At 40.0% G+C, this 13,675-nt stretch overlaps 1 long non-coding RNA gene across 3 annotated transcripts in view; it reads right to left on the bottom strand.

The window, feature by feature from the left end:
• Positions 1 to 13,675, bottom strand: part of LOC138747633 (uncharacterized) — a 74,421-nt gene that overhangs the window by 49,248 nt on the left and 11,498 nt on the right. The gene's annotated exons all lie outside the window — the stretch shown is intronic.

The following is a 13,675-nucleotide window of genomic DNA, read 5'->3' as shown; positions in this document are numbered from 1 at the left end:
TATATATGTTTCTGTGTTTAAGTGTGTGCATGTGTATGCATACATGCCTGTATGTGCAAATGTATGTGTGCACATATGCATGTTTCAGGTATGTTTCTGTGTGTTTGTGTGTGTTTGTCTGATTATGCATGTGTACGTGTGAATGTGCACGTATGTATTTTTTTGTTAACTGGGAGACTCAAAATCTTCCCAGTACAATAGCAACACACCTTTAAGACTAGAGGCTTATAAAATGTGTAAAACACTGTGCAATGCCAAACAGAATTTTACAAAGCAGACTTTATTAGACAGCTGAAATTTACAGGCCATATACATAACTGAGGTGCAAAGTCACCTTAGTTCAGTGAAAGAAACAATTTTTTTTAAAAAGCAGCTTGCTTTTAACACAATGTAATTGAACTATCATGACCAAAATTCATACTTAAAATGTGTTTGATCTGAAGGGAAATCCCCAAAGTGACAGCAGTTTTAAATATCTCTGGTGTTATTCCAATAGTTCATCAAGTAAGCCCAGTGCATTACTGTGAGAAATCAAAGCCAAGTGTTAACATTCTTGCCTGGAAAAGGCAGTTGAAAGATTGTATAGATTTAAAAGTCTTGAACCTAATTAATTAATATGGCAATGTTGGAGGTGCCCTTAAGATGAGATTTTAAACTAAGCATCTATCTGCCCTATCAGTTAGACATGAAAAATCCCAGAGCAGTACGTCACAGAAAAACAATAGTGCTTTGCTCAGTGTCAAGGTTAGTAGCTATAATTTACCCAATATCTGAAGCTGAGTGAAAGATATGTGTGGATGGTTGCTGTGCTGCACTCAACAACCTCCATTCCAGCAGTGACCACAATTCAAAAATGCGCTATCTATAAAAAAAATCCAAGTTATAGTGCTGTTTTTCTAAACACATCACCGAGGGCGGAGGTTTCGATGAATGGTCACAATCTATTTTTTTTTCAGGGTAGGGAGTCTCAAACTAGATGGCATAGATTCAAGTTAAGAGAGGAAAAATTGAAAGGGGGACCTGAGGGAGTAGGTTTTTCACCCGGATGGTGCGTACATGGAATGAACTATCAGAGGAAGAGGTAGACTGAGGGTAAAATTCCAATGTTTAACAGACCTTCAGGCAGGAATGTGGACTGGAAAGGTTTAGAATGAAAAGGGACAAATGAGGAAAAATTTAATTGAAAAAACTTCATTATGAGTCAGACTTATAGAACAGAAAAATTAATTGAGAGAAGTAAACAAAGGTATTATGAAATAGGAGAGAGGACTCGTAAGGTTTTCCCTTGGCTGTTAAAAAAGGAACAAACATTCTAGAACAATTAATGCTATTAAAAAGATTATTTATAAACCTCAAGAAATTAATGATTCATTTAAAGATTTCTATTTTAATTTATAGAGATCTCAATCTACTTGTGAGGAGACAAAAATTGAGAGTTTTTAAAAAATCTCAAATAAATTTATCTAGTTTGAATTATCAGGATCAAAGAGATTTAGATGTTCCTTTTACGGCAAGAGAAGTTTGTGATTGTTGCAGAGTGATAAGTCCCGCCTGAATTTTTAAAGAAATTTAAGAACCTTTTATGGAGGTGTTGAAACAAATGGCGGAATCCCATTCTTTTCCAGAATCTTTTTCAAATGCAATTATTAGTTATACTCAAAAAAAACCTATACTTTTAGAACTATATCATTATTGCATGCTGATTATAAAATTATTGTTAAATTTTAGTGAATAGATTAGCTAAATACTTAGCAAATTTTATTCATTTAGATCAAACAGGATTTCTTAAAAAGCGTCATTCTGCTGATAATGTTGCTAGTTTGATTAGTTTCATTCATTTGGCCCAAAAAAGGGGTGACTTAGATGGAGCAGTGGCATTAGATGTAGAAAAAGCTTTTGATAGGTTAAAATGAATTTTTTTGGATAAAGTATTGGAAAAGTTTGGTTTTGGAACAATATTTATTAATTGGGTTTATATAAAAATTTATCTACAAGGGTGGTGACCAATGGACAAATTTTTACTTATTTTAAATTGACTAGATCAACTAGACAGGGATGTCCCCTATCTCCTGCTTTGTTTATTTTAGCACAGAATACCCAGCCTCTGACCTGCTCTTGCAACCACTGTATGATTGTGGCTGATCCAGTTTAGTATCTCATCAATGATGCCCCCCCCCCCCACCCCCATTCCCCAGTTGATGATGGTGGGGAAACCTACTGAATGTTAAGCAAGATCTTAAATGCAGGTATACCCTGCATTATGAATACTCACTTTTCACAAATTCACTTTTATGAAGAAACCTGTGTTCACTTTTATGAAAAGATTTTCACTTTTATGAAAGCAGCAAGCTGTTATACAGGCTGTGCGTGCAGCAGCTCTTCCTCTCTCTCCTACACCCCAACCTTCAAAGAATCTTCCTAACTTCACTGTACATTCATTATTTCTACTTTATAGGCTGTGTATTTATTATATCGTTCCTGCTTTTAATAAATATGTGTTATTGGATATGATTTAGTAGGTTATTTTTTGGGTCTGGGAACATTCAAATAATTTTCCCATAAGGTACTTTCAGGTGGCCAAAATACCCTGATGTAAAACCACATATTATACCCCGATGTGGCTGTCGGAAGGCCACCTGAAACTCCAGGAGGCGCCTGCGAGACACACTTTGTAACCCTTCTCCGGGAGGGATAATCGCCAGAGCACTGAAGTCCCACTAGGCGAGCACCTGACAGCCCCCCTCCCCACTGCCCCTGCCCCGGACATCAGGGTAGGGGCGACCGGCGCGGGATGCTGGGGTGGCCAGCGTGAGTTGTCAGCGCCAGCCACCCCAGCACTGACATCCCAAAGGGACAGGAGCCGGAGTGCACTCCGAGGCGCCTCCCGTGCAGCTGTCCCTTTCAGGCGGCCAGCGCTGCGCTTTCAGCACTGCCACCTGTAAGACCATTCCACAGGTCTGAATCCACTTCTTCAGGTGTATTCTTGGTGGAGAATGCACCTGAAAGCAGCTTTAGAAATTAATGGTAATCGCTTCTTCACTTTACGCCATTTTGGCTTACGAAAGGTTCTTTAAAAATGTTCTAGTTTCATAAAGTGGGGTCAACCTGTATCTTAAATTCTCTCTCATGGGATAAGGTCATTACCTGACCCTCTTTTGCACGAATGTCCCCTGTCACTTATAAGCCCATTCCTGAACATTGTCTAGGCCATGTCTAATTCCAGTAAGTACACAGAACATAGAAGAAAACAGTAGAGGAACAGGCCATGATGACTGCGCTAAACACAATGCCCAACTTATGCTGAAGCTTTGCTGTCTATGATCCATATACTTCTATTCCCTGCACATTCAAGTGTCCATCCAGAAGCCTCTTCAACACTGCTGTTATATCTGCTTCCACCACCCACACTGGAACTGTGTGGAAAAACATGCCACATTCATCACCTTAAAGTATTCCTTCCTCACCTTAAATGCACATTCTCTAGTATATGACATTTTTACCCTGGCAAAAAAAATCCTTTCTAACCACCCTATTAATATCTTTCATAACTTTATAAACTTGTATGAGGTCTCCCCTTAACCTTTGATGCTCCAGAGGAGAAAACAATCCAAGTTTCTTCAACCTCTCCTGTTAGCTCATACCCTTGAAATCCAGACATCCTGGTAAATCTCTTCTGTACCATTTCCAAAAACTCCACATCCTTTCTGTAATGGGGCAACCAGAATTAGAAACAATATTCTAAGTGGAACCCAACTGAAGATTATACAGCTGCCATGTGACTTCTTTACTTTTATACTCAATTCCCTGCCCAATGCAGGCAAGCATACCAAGCAAGCAGGGCTTCTTTACCATCCTATGTATAGAATCTAAAGAACTGAACCTCCAGATCCCTCTACATGCCAATGCTCTGCAAAGTACAGGGCTAGTCTACTCAAATTTCTCTCATGACTTAACCATTCCCAAACAAAGAATTAATCTAGTCAAGCTTCTGTTATCCCTGAGCAAATATGCCATTCCTTAAATAAGGAGGCTGAATTCTACTCAATACTTTAGCTGTGGTCAAATCAAAAGTCCTGTAATTTAAAAAAAATTTTAGACATACTGCATGGTAACAGGTTCTTCCAGCCCACGAGCCCATGCCGCACAAATGCTTCAATTAAACAACAATCCCTATACATTTTTAAGGGTGGGAGGAAACCCACACAGGCACATGGAGAACATACAAGGTCCTTACAGACAGTGCTGGATTCAAAGCCAGGTTTCTGGCACTGGTAATTGTGTGACACTAACCGTGCCACCCGTGTAGCAAGAATTGCTAATTTTTGCAGTATATTGTCATCACAAACCCCACATTTTATTTGCCTTCCTAGTTATATATTTCACAGTAATTTAGTGGCTCTATCACACTAGATTTCTCTGAATACCAACATTCATTAGTAGAGAAGATAAAAAATGTGTTGGTAGTGGTTATTTATTTTCATCACTGATATCAATTCTGAGTCAACCGCAAAAGATGATTGCTACAAAATATGTGTCCAAAGCATATCTCGTCTGTCCTCACTTAAGAAGTCTGCTGTTCTTGTAATGGGAACAGAGCAGGACCGTAAAATCTATGAAGTGTTTCAAAAGATATCAACACAGCAGAAATCCCTTGTCCTGCAATGTCAGGAAATAATGACATGGCCATTACACTCTAGCTCATTTCAAATGAATACCTTAGTTCTGCTATGTGGAAACAAGGTTTAGCTTTAGAGAACTGGGGGAGGGTTGCTGCTCTCTGTATTAGTGAGCAGGGAGAAGGCCTGTACTGGCATTGTCAAGCTACGACAGTGTCTGCTTCAGTCTGACAGCCCTTTAATTGCTGGACGCAGTAGATCAGTCTAATAACCACGTTTTTCACAAAGTGAACATCTCCCTTTTGCAATCAATGTTGAGAAAAACAGCCATAATGCTTCATCACTGTCGAACAACTCAGCTATTACCTGATTTGTAACCTGCCTTTAACTCTGAGCTATATTCCTTTCAACAGAGCAAATTGCCTTAAAAGCCACGAGCAGAATCTTCCCAGTTGACAATCACATTTTACCAACAAGTTTCCCATTCCACCCCCTGCACCACTGCAACCTAACCCCCCACCTCCAAAACCTCCTGGACAACCAGCTGCTGTGTTTCACAAAATGGAGTTACTTTATATTGTAAATAAAAGTGATTGTCAGCAAAATAATAAAATGGCAGCAAAGCACAATGCAATACCAAGCATCAGAGTGGCATCAGTGATTGTAGTCCATAAAAATGCTAATGCAGTGTAGCAATAAAAGTAGAGGGGGGAATGTTGACATCAGACAAAGATCTGGAGCAGTACAGTTTTATAGGGTGGCTGCTTCAATCGACAATCTAAATGCTTGTAAAAGCTGATCAAATTAGAATTGGATAGTGTTGGTTGTGATACCACTCACTAACCAGCTCAGGGATTTTTTTTTAATGCTTCATCACTCTGGATTGAAAGTTGTAAAATTACATTGCAACCTCCCTGGTTGGTCTTTCAGTTGCTGAGATGATCTGAGCATCATTGGAGAAGCGCGGTCCAATTCTGAGAGCTCAGATAAGGTGATTGAATGGGCAAGTGTCAACCCTCTAATGGCCACTTTTACTTTGTAAAAGAAAGAACAAGATTGCATTAATATAACATCTTACAACTCTGAGAGCTAAATTGGAGATTACAACTGCCAATCTGAGCAAAGTGAAGCCAGGAAACAGCAATTTGATAAATGCCCTGATGATTTCTCGCAATTGGTTGAGAGATGAATATTGATCTTGGACAAATAGGAGAAATCCCCTGCTCTCTTTGTAAGTATTGCCAAGGAATCTATTATTCCCATCAAAAGGATAACACCACTGCCAGTGCTGCACTCTCTTGGAACTCCACCCTGTAGTTTGTGTTTAGGTTTCTTGAATGGGGATTGAATATTGAATCGTCTGGCTCAGACTTGAAATGAACCCTCTTCACTGTCCCCGAGGAAACAAAGCAGCTTGCTGCAAAATACACTGAAATGAAAGTAGGTAGGAGAGAGGGAAATAAACCAGAAGGATAGAATCATACACTTTGCATGAACGCCACTTAGTGACTCTGATCTGTGTAAATGAAACATGAACATTTTATCCAACGAGAAGGAACTTTTGAAGACAAATGACACAATCTACACAAAATGAAGTCATGAATCCAAAGAAATATCCTGCTGAACAGTATGTAGATCAACCAATACAACAGCAACCTATCAGCATTTAAATAGTTTATGCTGCATTAATTTGGACATGTGAAATGTTAGTACCATGACTGGATCCACTTCAATCCATTCAAAAATTATGGCTGCACCTGAGTAATTTTGTTTGGGAAAACATTATGTTTTTCCATTATGAATAATAGGATATAATGTCAATCAGAAGACAAGTACTTTGCTGACACAATGATTTGACATTGCAACAAATAAAGCTTAAACATATTGGTGACACAGCAAGGTAGAAACTTTGTGAGTCATGCTCCTGATTTGAATGATCTCTGGTCATTTAATTATTCATGCTCTTGTGTTGGGAGACCTGGGAGTGTTTGTGCATGGATCACAAAAAATTGGTTTGCAGGTTCAGTAGGTAATCAAGAGGACAAATTGAATTTTGGCCTTTGCTGGAGGGAATGAATCAGTCTTAGAGTTTCTTGTTTTATTTTACAGAGGGCAACTCTGGTGACTCTGTGACATGTAATGTCCTTACCTGAAGGATTGTGGTTATGAGGAAAGATTGTTTAGGATGTGCAACAGAGGATTTTAAAGGATGATTTAACAGAGGTGTATCAAATTATGAGGATGTAATAGAGACTTGCAAAAGTTCTGGTTTGTTGTCCTTTAGACGGACAAGTACATGTGTCTTTTAGGTAATTGGAAGCAGGGGTACCAGCGATCTCGTCTCTTATTGCACATTTTGTGCAGATGATTACTGGAGTTTCCATTGTACTGGTAACCCTCCACTTACACATGACTCTGGGAAAGTCATATTTTCCCCATTAGGTGATGGACTAACAAGGAAATGTGGATCAGAATATTAAAACAAAAGAGAACAGGATCAAGGGTAGGCATATCAGCCCTGCTTGTGAAAACACTACTTTCCTGCTCCCTCTCTCTCTCTCTCTCCATATAGGTCCGTCTTTTTCTGCACAGAATACATTCAGGGACTCTGCCTTCATATATTTCTAGAGTAAGAATTACAAAGATTTGCCCAACTTTCAAGAGAAGTTCCTCTTCCCCTCCACCTGATCTTTTATTCTGTCCCTGAGTTCCAGATATTTCAATGATGGGAACCATCTCTCAACATATACTCTTGTCAAGCCCACTCAGAACTTTATGTTTCAATAAGATCACCTTTTACTCTTAGTGCCGGATAAGCTCAACTGGTTCAAACATTTTTCACACTTCAGCTCGTTCATCTCAGGAATCAACCCAGTGAATCCTCTTTAAATTGCCTCCAATTCAGCACATCATGCCCTATCATCCTGCATCAAACTTTCCATTGTTTATACTCAATAATCTTTCTAACAAAGACCAACATTCCATTATTAATCATAATTACTTATCTAACATTTTACATTACATGCACTGGGACCACCAAATCACCATATACCACAACATTTTATAATCTTGTTCCATTTTTCTTCACATTTCTCACAACATGCTCCATCTGCCACTCCTTGTCCATTTGTTTAACCTGCCTATATGGCTTGACAGGCTCTTTGTGATCTCATAACTTGTTAAACCATCCCTTTTTGAATCAACTTGGCTGCAGTATACTCAATTACTTCATCTGCCAATATTAGAGATGACAGGTAGTTGAGGGATACAGCATTGAATACTGCGTCACCAAGAGTTAATGGAAAATGACTCATTTATCTCTGTTTTTGGTCAGTTAGCCACTCCTTTATCCAGACAAACACACCACCACCAAAGACAATGCTCTTTTATCTTAGTCATAGAGTCATACAACACAGAATCAAGTCCTTTGTCCATGCTAACCTTTTTGCCCATCTACATTAATCCCATTTGCCCATATTAATTGTCTTAATAACATTAATGAATTTATTGCCGTATACATTGTACAATGTACAAGGTTTTGCGTTTTTAAGTGCCTCTTGAAATGTGTCTTAAGCGTAGTGATTGTATCTGATACTACCTCTTCTGGCAGTTTAATCCAGATATCGACCACTCATTGTAAAACATAAACTCCTCAGATGTTCGTCAAAATTCTTTCCTCTCCCCTTAAACCTACGCTCTCTTGCTGTTGTTAACCCATGAGAAAATAGAGTTGGACTATCAACCACATCTGCGCCTGTTTTAAACCTGAAAACCTCTATTGATCTACTCATATAAGGAGGGGATATTCTTGCACTGGAGAGAGTTGAAAAAAGGTTCACTTCATTGAATACTAGACTGAAGGCATTGGCTCATGAGGAAAGGTTGAGCAAGGTGGATCAAACCTCCTTGGAATTCAGAAGATTGAGAGATTCTGAGAATTGAAACGTTCCTGATGAGAATGTATTTACAACTAGGAGACATCATTTCACAATAAGGAGTTGTTTATTTAATGTGGAGATAAGAAGGTACTTTGGCCTTGTGTAAGAACAAAGAGAACTTGGAGAGTTTTAGCAGGTCAGGCAGCATCCATGGACAGAAATGGTCAATCTTTCAGGTTGGATCCTTTGTTGAGATCCTCAAAGAGCTGTAAATCGGTCAAATTCTGGACCTCAGCAACCTGTGGAAGCATTATACTTTCAAGGTTGAGATAGATTTTTGCTCCATATGGGAATCCAGGATAATGGGAACAGGAAGGAACGCAAGGCTAGGGGTCAGGAGGACATCAGCCATGATACTGAATGGTGGAACATTCAGCCCATTCCTGCTTCTCTGATTTTTTATTCTTACATACCTTTGGTCAATATTGGATGTAGAAACAATGTTGTTCATTCCCTTGACACACTCTCCTGAGATTCCCATTGATTTGAACTTGATCAAGGATCTGTCTGCCCCTCATGTGGGCAGAAAAGATCAAGGAACTTTCTGATGGAATCCAGACCAACACTTATTGCTCAACCAATACCTGATCTTTTATTTTTTTTAAATTATTTGGCTATTTGTGGGATCTTGCTGTGAACAACTTGCAGCAACATTTTCTAAGACACCCCAAATACATTTTCAGCCTTTTGTTTCTCATGGTGAACAGCCCCAAGGAGATACATGGGGTTATTAAGATGGTCATTATTTTTTTCGAACAGAAATTGTTTCTTCACTTAAGGCTCCTGAAAGATAAAGAGAATATTGACCAAGAAAACAAGAAGACGAACCATTTTGAAACTATTCATTCACTCAATGATTTCATGTTTGCTTGTCCCATCTGGAGGAATGGCTGTGCTCTTTTACATTTGGATGACTAATGTTGCATTTACATTCAACTCATTCTAAATGGCTTCTTGCAAAACATTTCAGGGAAACAAATGCATAATGTGAATGCACTGTGCTTCAGGTGGTAATGATAATGTTCTACAATGTAATGAAAATGTGTACGAGGTATCGAACACAGCAGATAGCCGTGGGCACAAGTCTAATTTGATTTTGCCTTTTTCTGCAGTCACTTGACTACATAACTCAAGGCTATGGGTATAATTCTAAAGACGAGAGCAGTCGTGAGTCACAATCAAATTATTTATCATGAGTCTTCAATAGGCATGCAAGATTCTTTTGCGCAAATAAAACATTTATACAGTGAGTTGCTGAGCTTTTAAAGTGACTAAAGGAATCTGGTGTCCAGAAAATAATTTTGCCTTCAAAGAGGGTGAGCAAAGTGAGATCAGCGATATTTTAATGGCTTCTTATACTGGCATTGATTAAGAACAGTCCAGAATGGAGTAGGGAAAATTGTGACATCCCCAGTTATTGAGGCATTTTCCCTACCTTGCTTGGAAATATTCCTGGAGTTGACATTGGTTGACCTCCTGCCAGCAATACTTCGCTCCCACGTTCCAGACACTGCAGAGTCCTCCCTACAGTCACGTCATCAAGAAAATTGCCTCTTCATTTCTCGACTGCTGAATTCTTGGCTGTTGATCAGGGAGCCACTTCTTCCCATGACCAACATGTTTTAAATCAGACAAACACAAAGGCCACTGGAACCCTGAGCAAAGAGTTGCCGGAGGCACTCAGCAGGTCAGGCAGCATCCATGAGTAGAAATGATCAGTCAACATTTTGAGTCGAATCCCTTTATCCATACCAAGATAGAATAGATGAAATTACTACTATAAAGGGGGAAAAGAATCTTGGGGAAAGAATCAGTGCTGATAAGAGTGGCATCAGCTGTGGCTCATTGGTAGCAACATCCCAGAGATTATCCTCAAGGCATTCTTTCACCTCTGCACATTAAGTGATGTTTAATCCTCATACAAAAGGATGGCTGTCAGCTTCACTGAAATAGGCTTCAGAACAAAAATATCAGAGGCCCCAAAATGGCAGTCAGACCTTTGAGGCATGTCCATCACCCACTCTGCTGGATGCAGCACTGAGTCTTAACTCTTCCTCCATGATTTCTTGATGGCCACATGGCCAAGCTGCAGTTTGAACCCACTGGTGCCTAAGGAGACAACAACTGGGAAGCAGAGTATTCATTCATTCAATGAATGAATACTTTATATTCATTCTGTGTGTGCTTCAGTTTTCTCGCTCCTCAGTAATGAGTCATTTTTGCATGATTTAAAGCAGCCAAATGTCATTCCTTCTCCCTCCAGAAACTGGAGTGTAAATCATTAAATTCACAGCATTCTCTCTGCATGCCATTAATCCTTGTTTGAGGCATCAAACAAGGAAATCAATTGATGAGTAGCATATGCAGATTTACTTGTTCTGCCTCTCAGAGATGAATTACTTTATTCCAGTTCCAACAAGCCCCAATACTTAGGCTGTTTCCTGTAACTGGCTTTGATCTCAGGACATTGAAGATGAGACAAAAGCAGCTTGCATTGTTATCTAATTTTTTAACATATTAAAACATTCTGAGGCATAATTTGGGATGGTCAGCAGACAGAAAAACACAAAAGATGATGAAATAGCAGGTAGCTGAGAGCTTGATCATGAATATGATTTGAAATGAGCATTTAAAGGGAGGAGAGGGGGAATGGACAGCTGAATACATGACTGCCAGCGCTGGAAGCAGAGATGAGCAAGAAGCCAAAAGTGGCAGAGAAATGGAAGAGTTGGAGAAGGCAGGAGAAGATTGGCTTTAAGCTTAGAAACCACAATCAGACAAGCTTAGTAAGGAAGAGAAAGAAATTTCCACGATTTCTATCTCAACCCACTCCTTTACTCACATTTTCTACCCTCTAACTTTTCTTCCCCAACCCATCCAAGTGGTTCTCCCTCCCTCTACCCATCTCTCCACCTCTCACACCTTTTGTCCTATCCTCTCTGGGGCCCTCCCCCTGCTTATATATATATATATTATATGATATCACTTACTTCCCTATCATCTTGATAAAGAGTCCAGACCCAAAACATTAACTGACCATATCTAACCATGGATGCTGTCCGACCTGCTGAGTTCCTCCAGCAATTCTTTGTCTGCTCAGAGGAATATAGCCTGTCTTGAGCACAATGCTGCAAATGGTTCGATGTCTAGGGTAGTGCTGACATGGTAATGTTAATGCCCACTGGAGTTAAACTGTCACCGGTGCAGGCTGTACATTTCCGATTTCATTCTGTTTCCAACCCCATGGATCTGTCAGAAACAATCCTGTTCATCATTTTGTGTTCCAAAAATGCCCTGCTTTCCTTTGAAGGTCAAGGAGCTTTAGGCTTGGTAGCTGGAGAGTGCAGTCACAAGCACATTACTGGCGCATTCCAGGCAGAAAGAAACTGTCAATGGAAGACAGGTTTATTAAAGATATAGAGCAGACAAGCGCCCCAAGAGAGGCCAAATCAGTCTGACTCATTGGGTCAGTCAATAATTCATGGAGCTTTTCCTTCTTTTAGAGCCCCTAATTCAGTTGATATACATTTTCCTTGCTGGATCTGGGTGGTAAGTAAATGTGTAAGTATCTATCGCCTTGAACACATATACTATGAATATGTTTGTGCATGAATGTATATATGTGTGTGTGTGCACGTGCATGGGTCTCGTGTGAATTTTAATGTGGAGATCAGATTCCGTAACAGAGCACTGAGAGTTCCATCAGGTCCTGCTGGCAAAAGTGTCACATCGTTTCTGAGTTTAACCCTTTCAGCCTACCAACCTGAATGGTGGCCAGTATTCCTGGAGTTCCACCCTCTGGTCTCATCACTGGAGGTATGAGAATACCCAGACTGTTCCAGGGAGGATTCACTATGAACACCTCACCCTACTGATGCATTACCAAAACTCTTTTGGGATAAGGGGTGAGGAGGTGCCACTGGAGGACAACATCTACTGGGATCAATTAAAAATATCAAAGATTATAAAGCAATGGTTATTTACTCCTCTAGCCTGTTTCCTATTCATTAGGATAGATGCTCTGATCTTGCTTTCAACTCTTTTCTGCCCTACCCTGATAACTCTTGACTCCCTCATAAAGACTATCCACGATGGCTTTGTCTATATTCAACACTTCAACCTCCACAGCTCTCCATTTCTTCTACTTTATCCAGCTGTTTTAGAAAGGCCTGCCAGATCATCTCTCTGTTATTTCCACAAGAAGAACACATCCAACATCTCCAATCCATCCCACTGAACTGAAGTCCTTCATTCTAGTCTTCACATGTTGCACAAATATCTGAAGTCCTTAACGAAAGTGACTGGCCTGGTTTTACCAGTATCATTCAAGACGACATCCACAAACTTCTCAAGGACATCTAAAGATGGGCAATAAATACTGGGCCTTCCCAACCCTACTTTGTCAGTCATGAAACAAAAGCTGTTTATTTAAAATCCAGGGTGCTTTATGGGATTCCAGAGCTCTCGGGTCATGCTGCACAGAAGCAGGCCATTCAGCTCAGTGTCCATACTAACCATTATATTCATCTGCACTCAATTTAATTACTCACGCGTAGTCCATAAATTCTTAGCTCTGAAACACGAAAAGGTAACAGATCAGAAACCCTCAGCAAATTCAGGAAAAAGTTACTGTTTCATCAATTTTCAGTCAGGAAGCTCATGACCAATTTTCCTCAACATCCCCTCACTCAGGCCATTCCCCACCCCCACCTCCTGACTCCGACTTCCTCTGTGTTCAAAAATGCCTCAAAAGCATAATTAAAGTGCTCAATGGCTGAACATTCACTGCTGTCTGAGGGGGAAATTCCAAAGATTTACAAGCTGCTGAGTTAAAAAAGCTCCTCCCCTTCCTGCCAAACATCCAAACCTTTGCCCTGGGGCTCCACCCATTGGATGGAGACTCTGCAACTGAGGAAATAACTGCTTGGTATCTACAATGCCATTCACTCCCAATTGAGTTGAAATGGATCAAGGATTTTGGGGTGAAACAGGAAAGTCTGCAGATGCTGTGATTGTAGTAAAGTACACACAGAAATCCTGGAGGAACTCAGCTGGTCTCACAGCATTCATAGGAGGAAAAGATATGTTACCGACATTTCAGGCCTGAGCCCTTCCCAGAGG

Source organism: Narcine bancroftii, chromosome 12 (genome assembly GCF_036971445.1).
Source record: "Narcine bancroftii isolate sNarBan1 chromosome 12, sNarBan1.hap1, whole genome shotgun sequence".
In the NCBI taxonomy this organism is placed as follows: Eukaryota; Metazoa; Chordata; class Chondrichthyes; order Torpediniformes; family Narcinidae; genus Narcine; species Narcine bancroftii.
The sequence above is the reverse complement of the archived record's forward strand: the minus strand, read 5'-3'. Positions and strand labels throughout refer to the sequence as shown.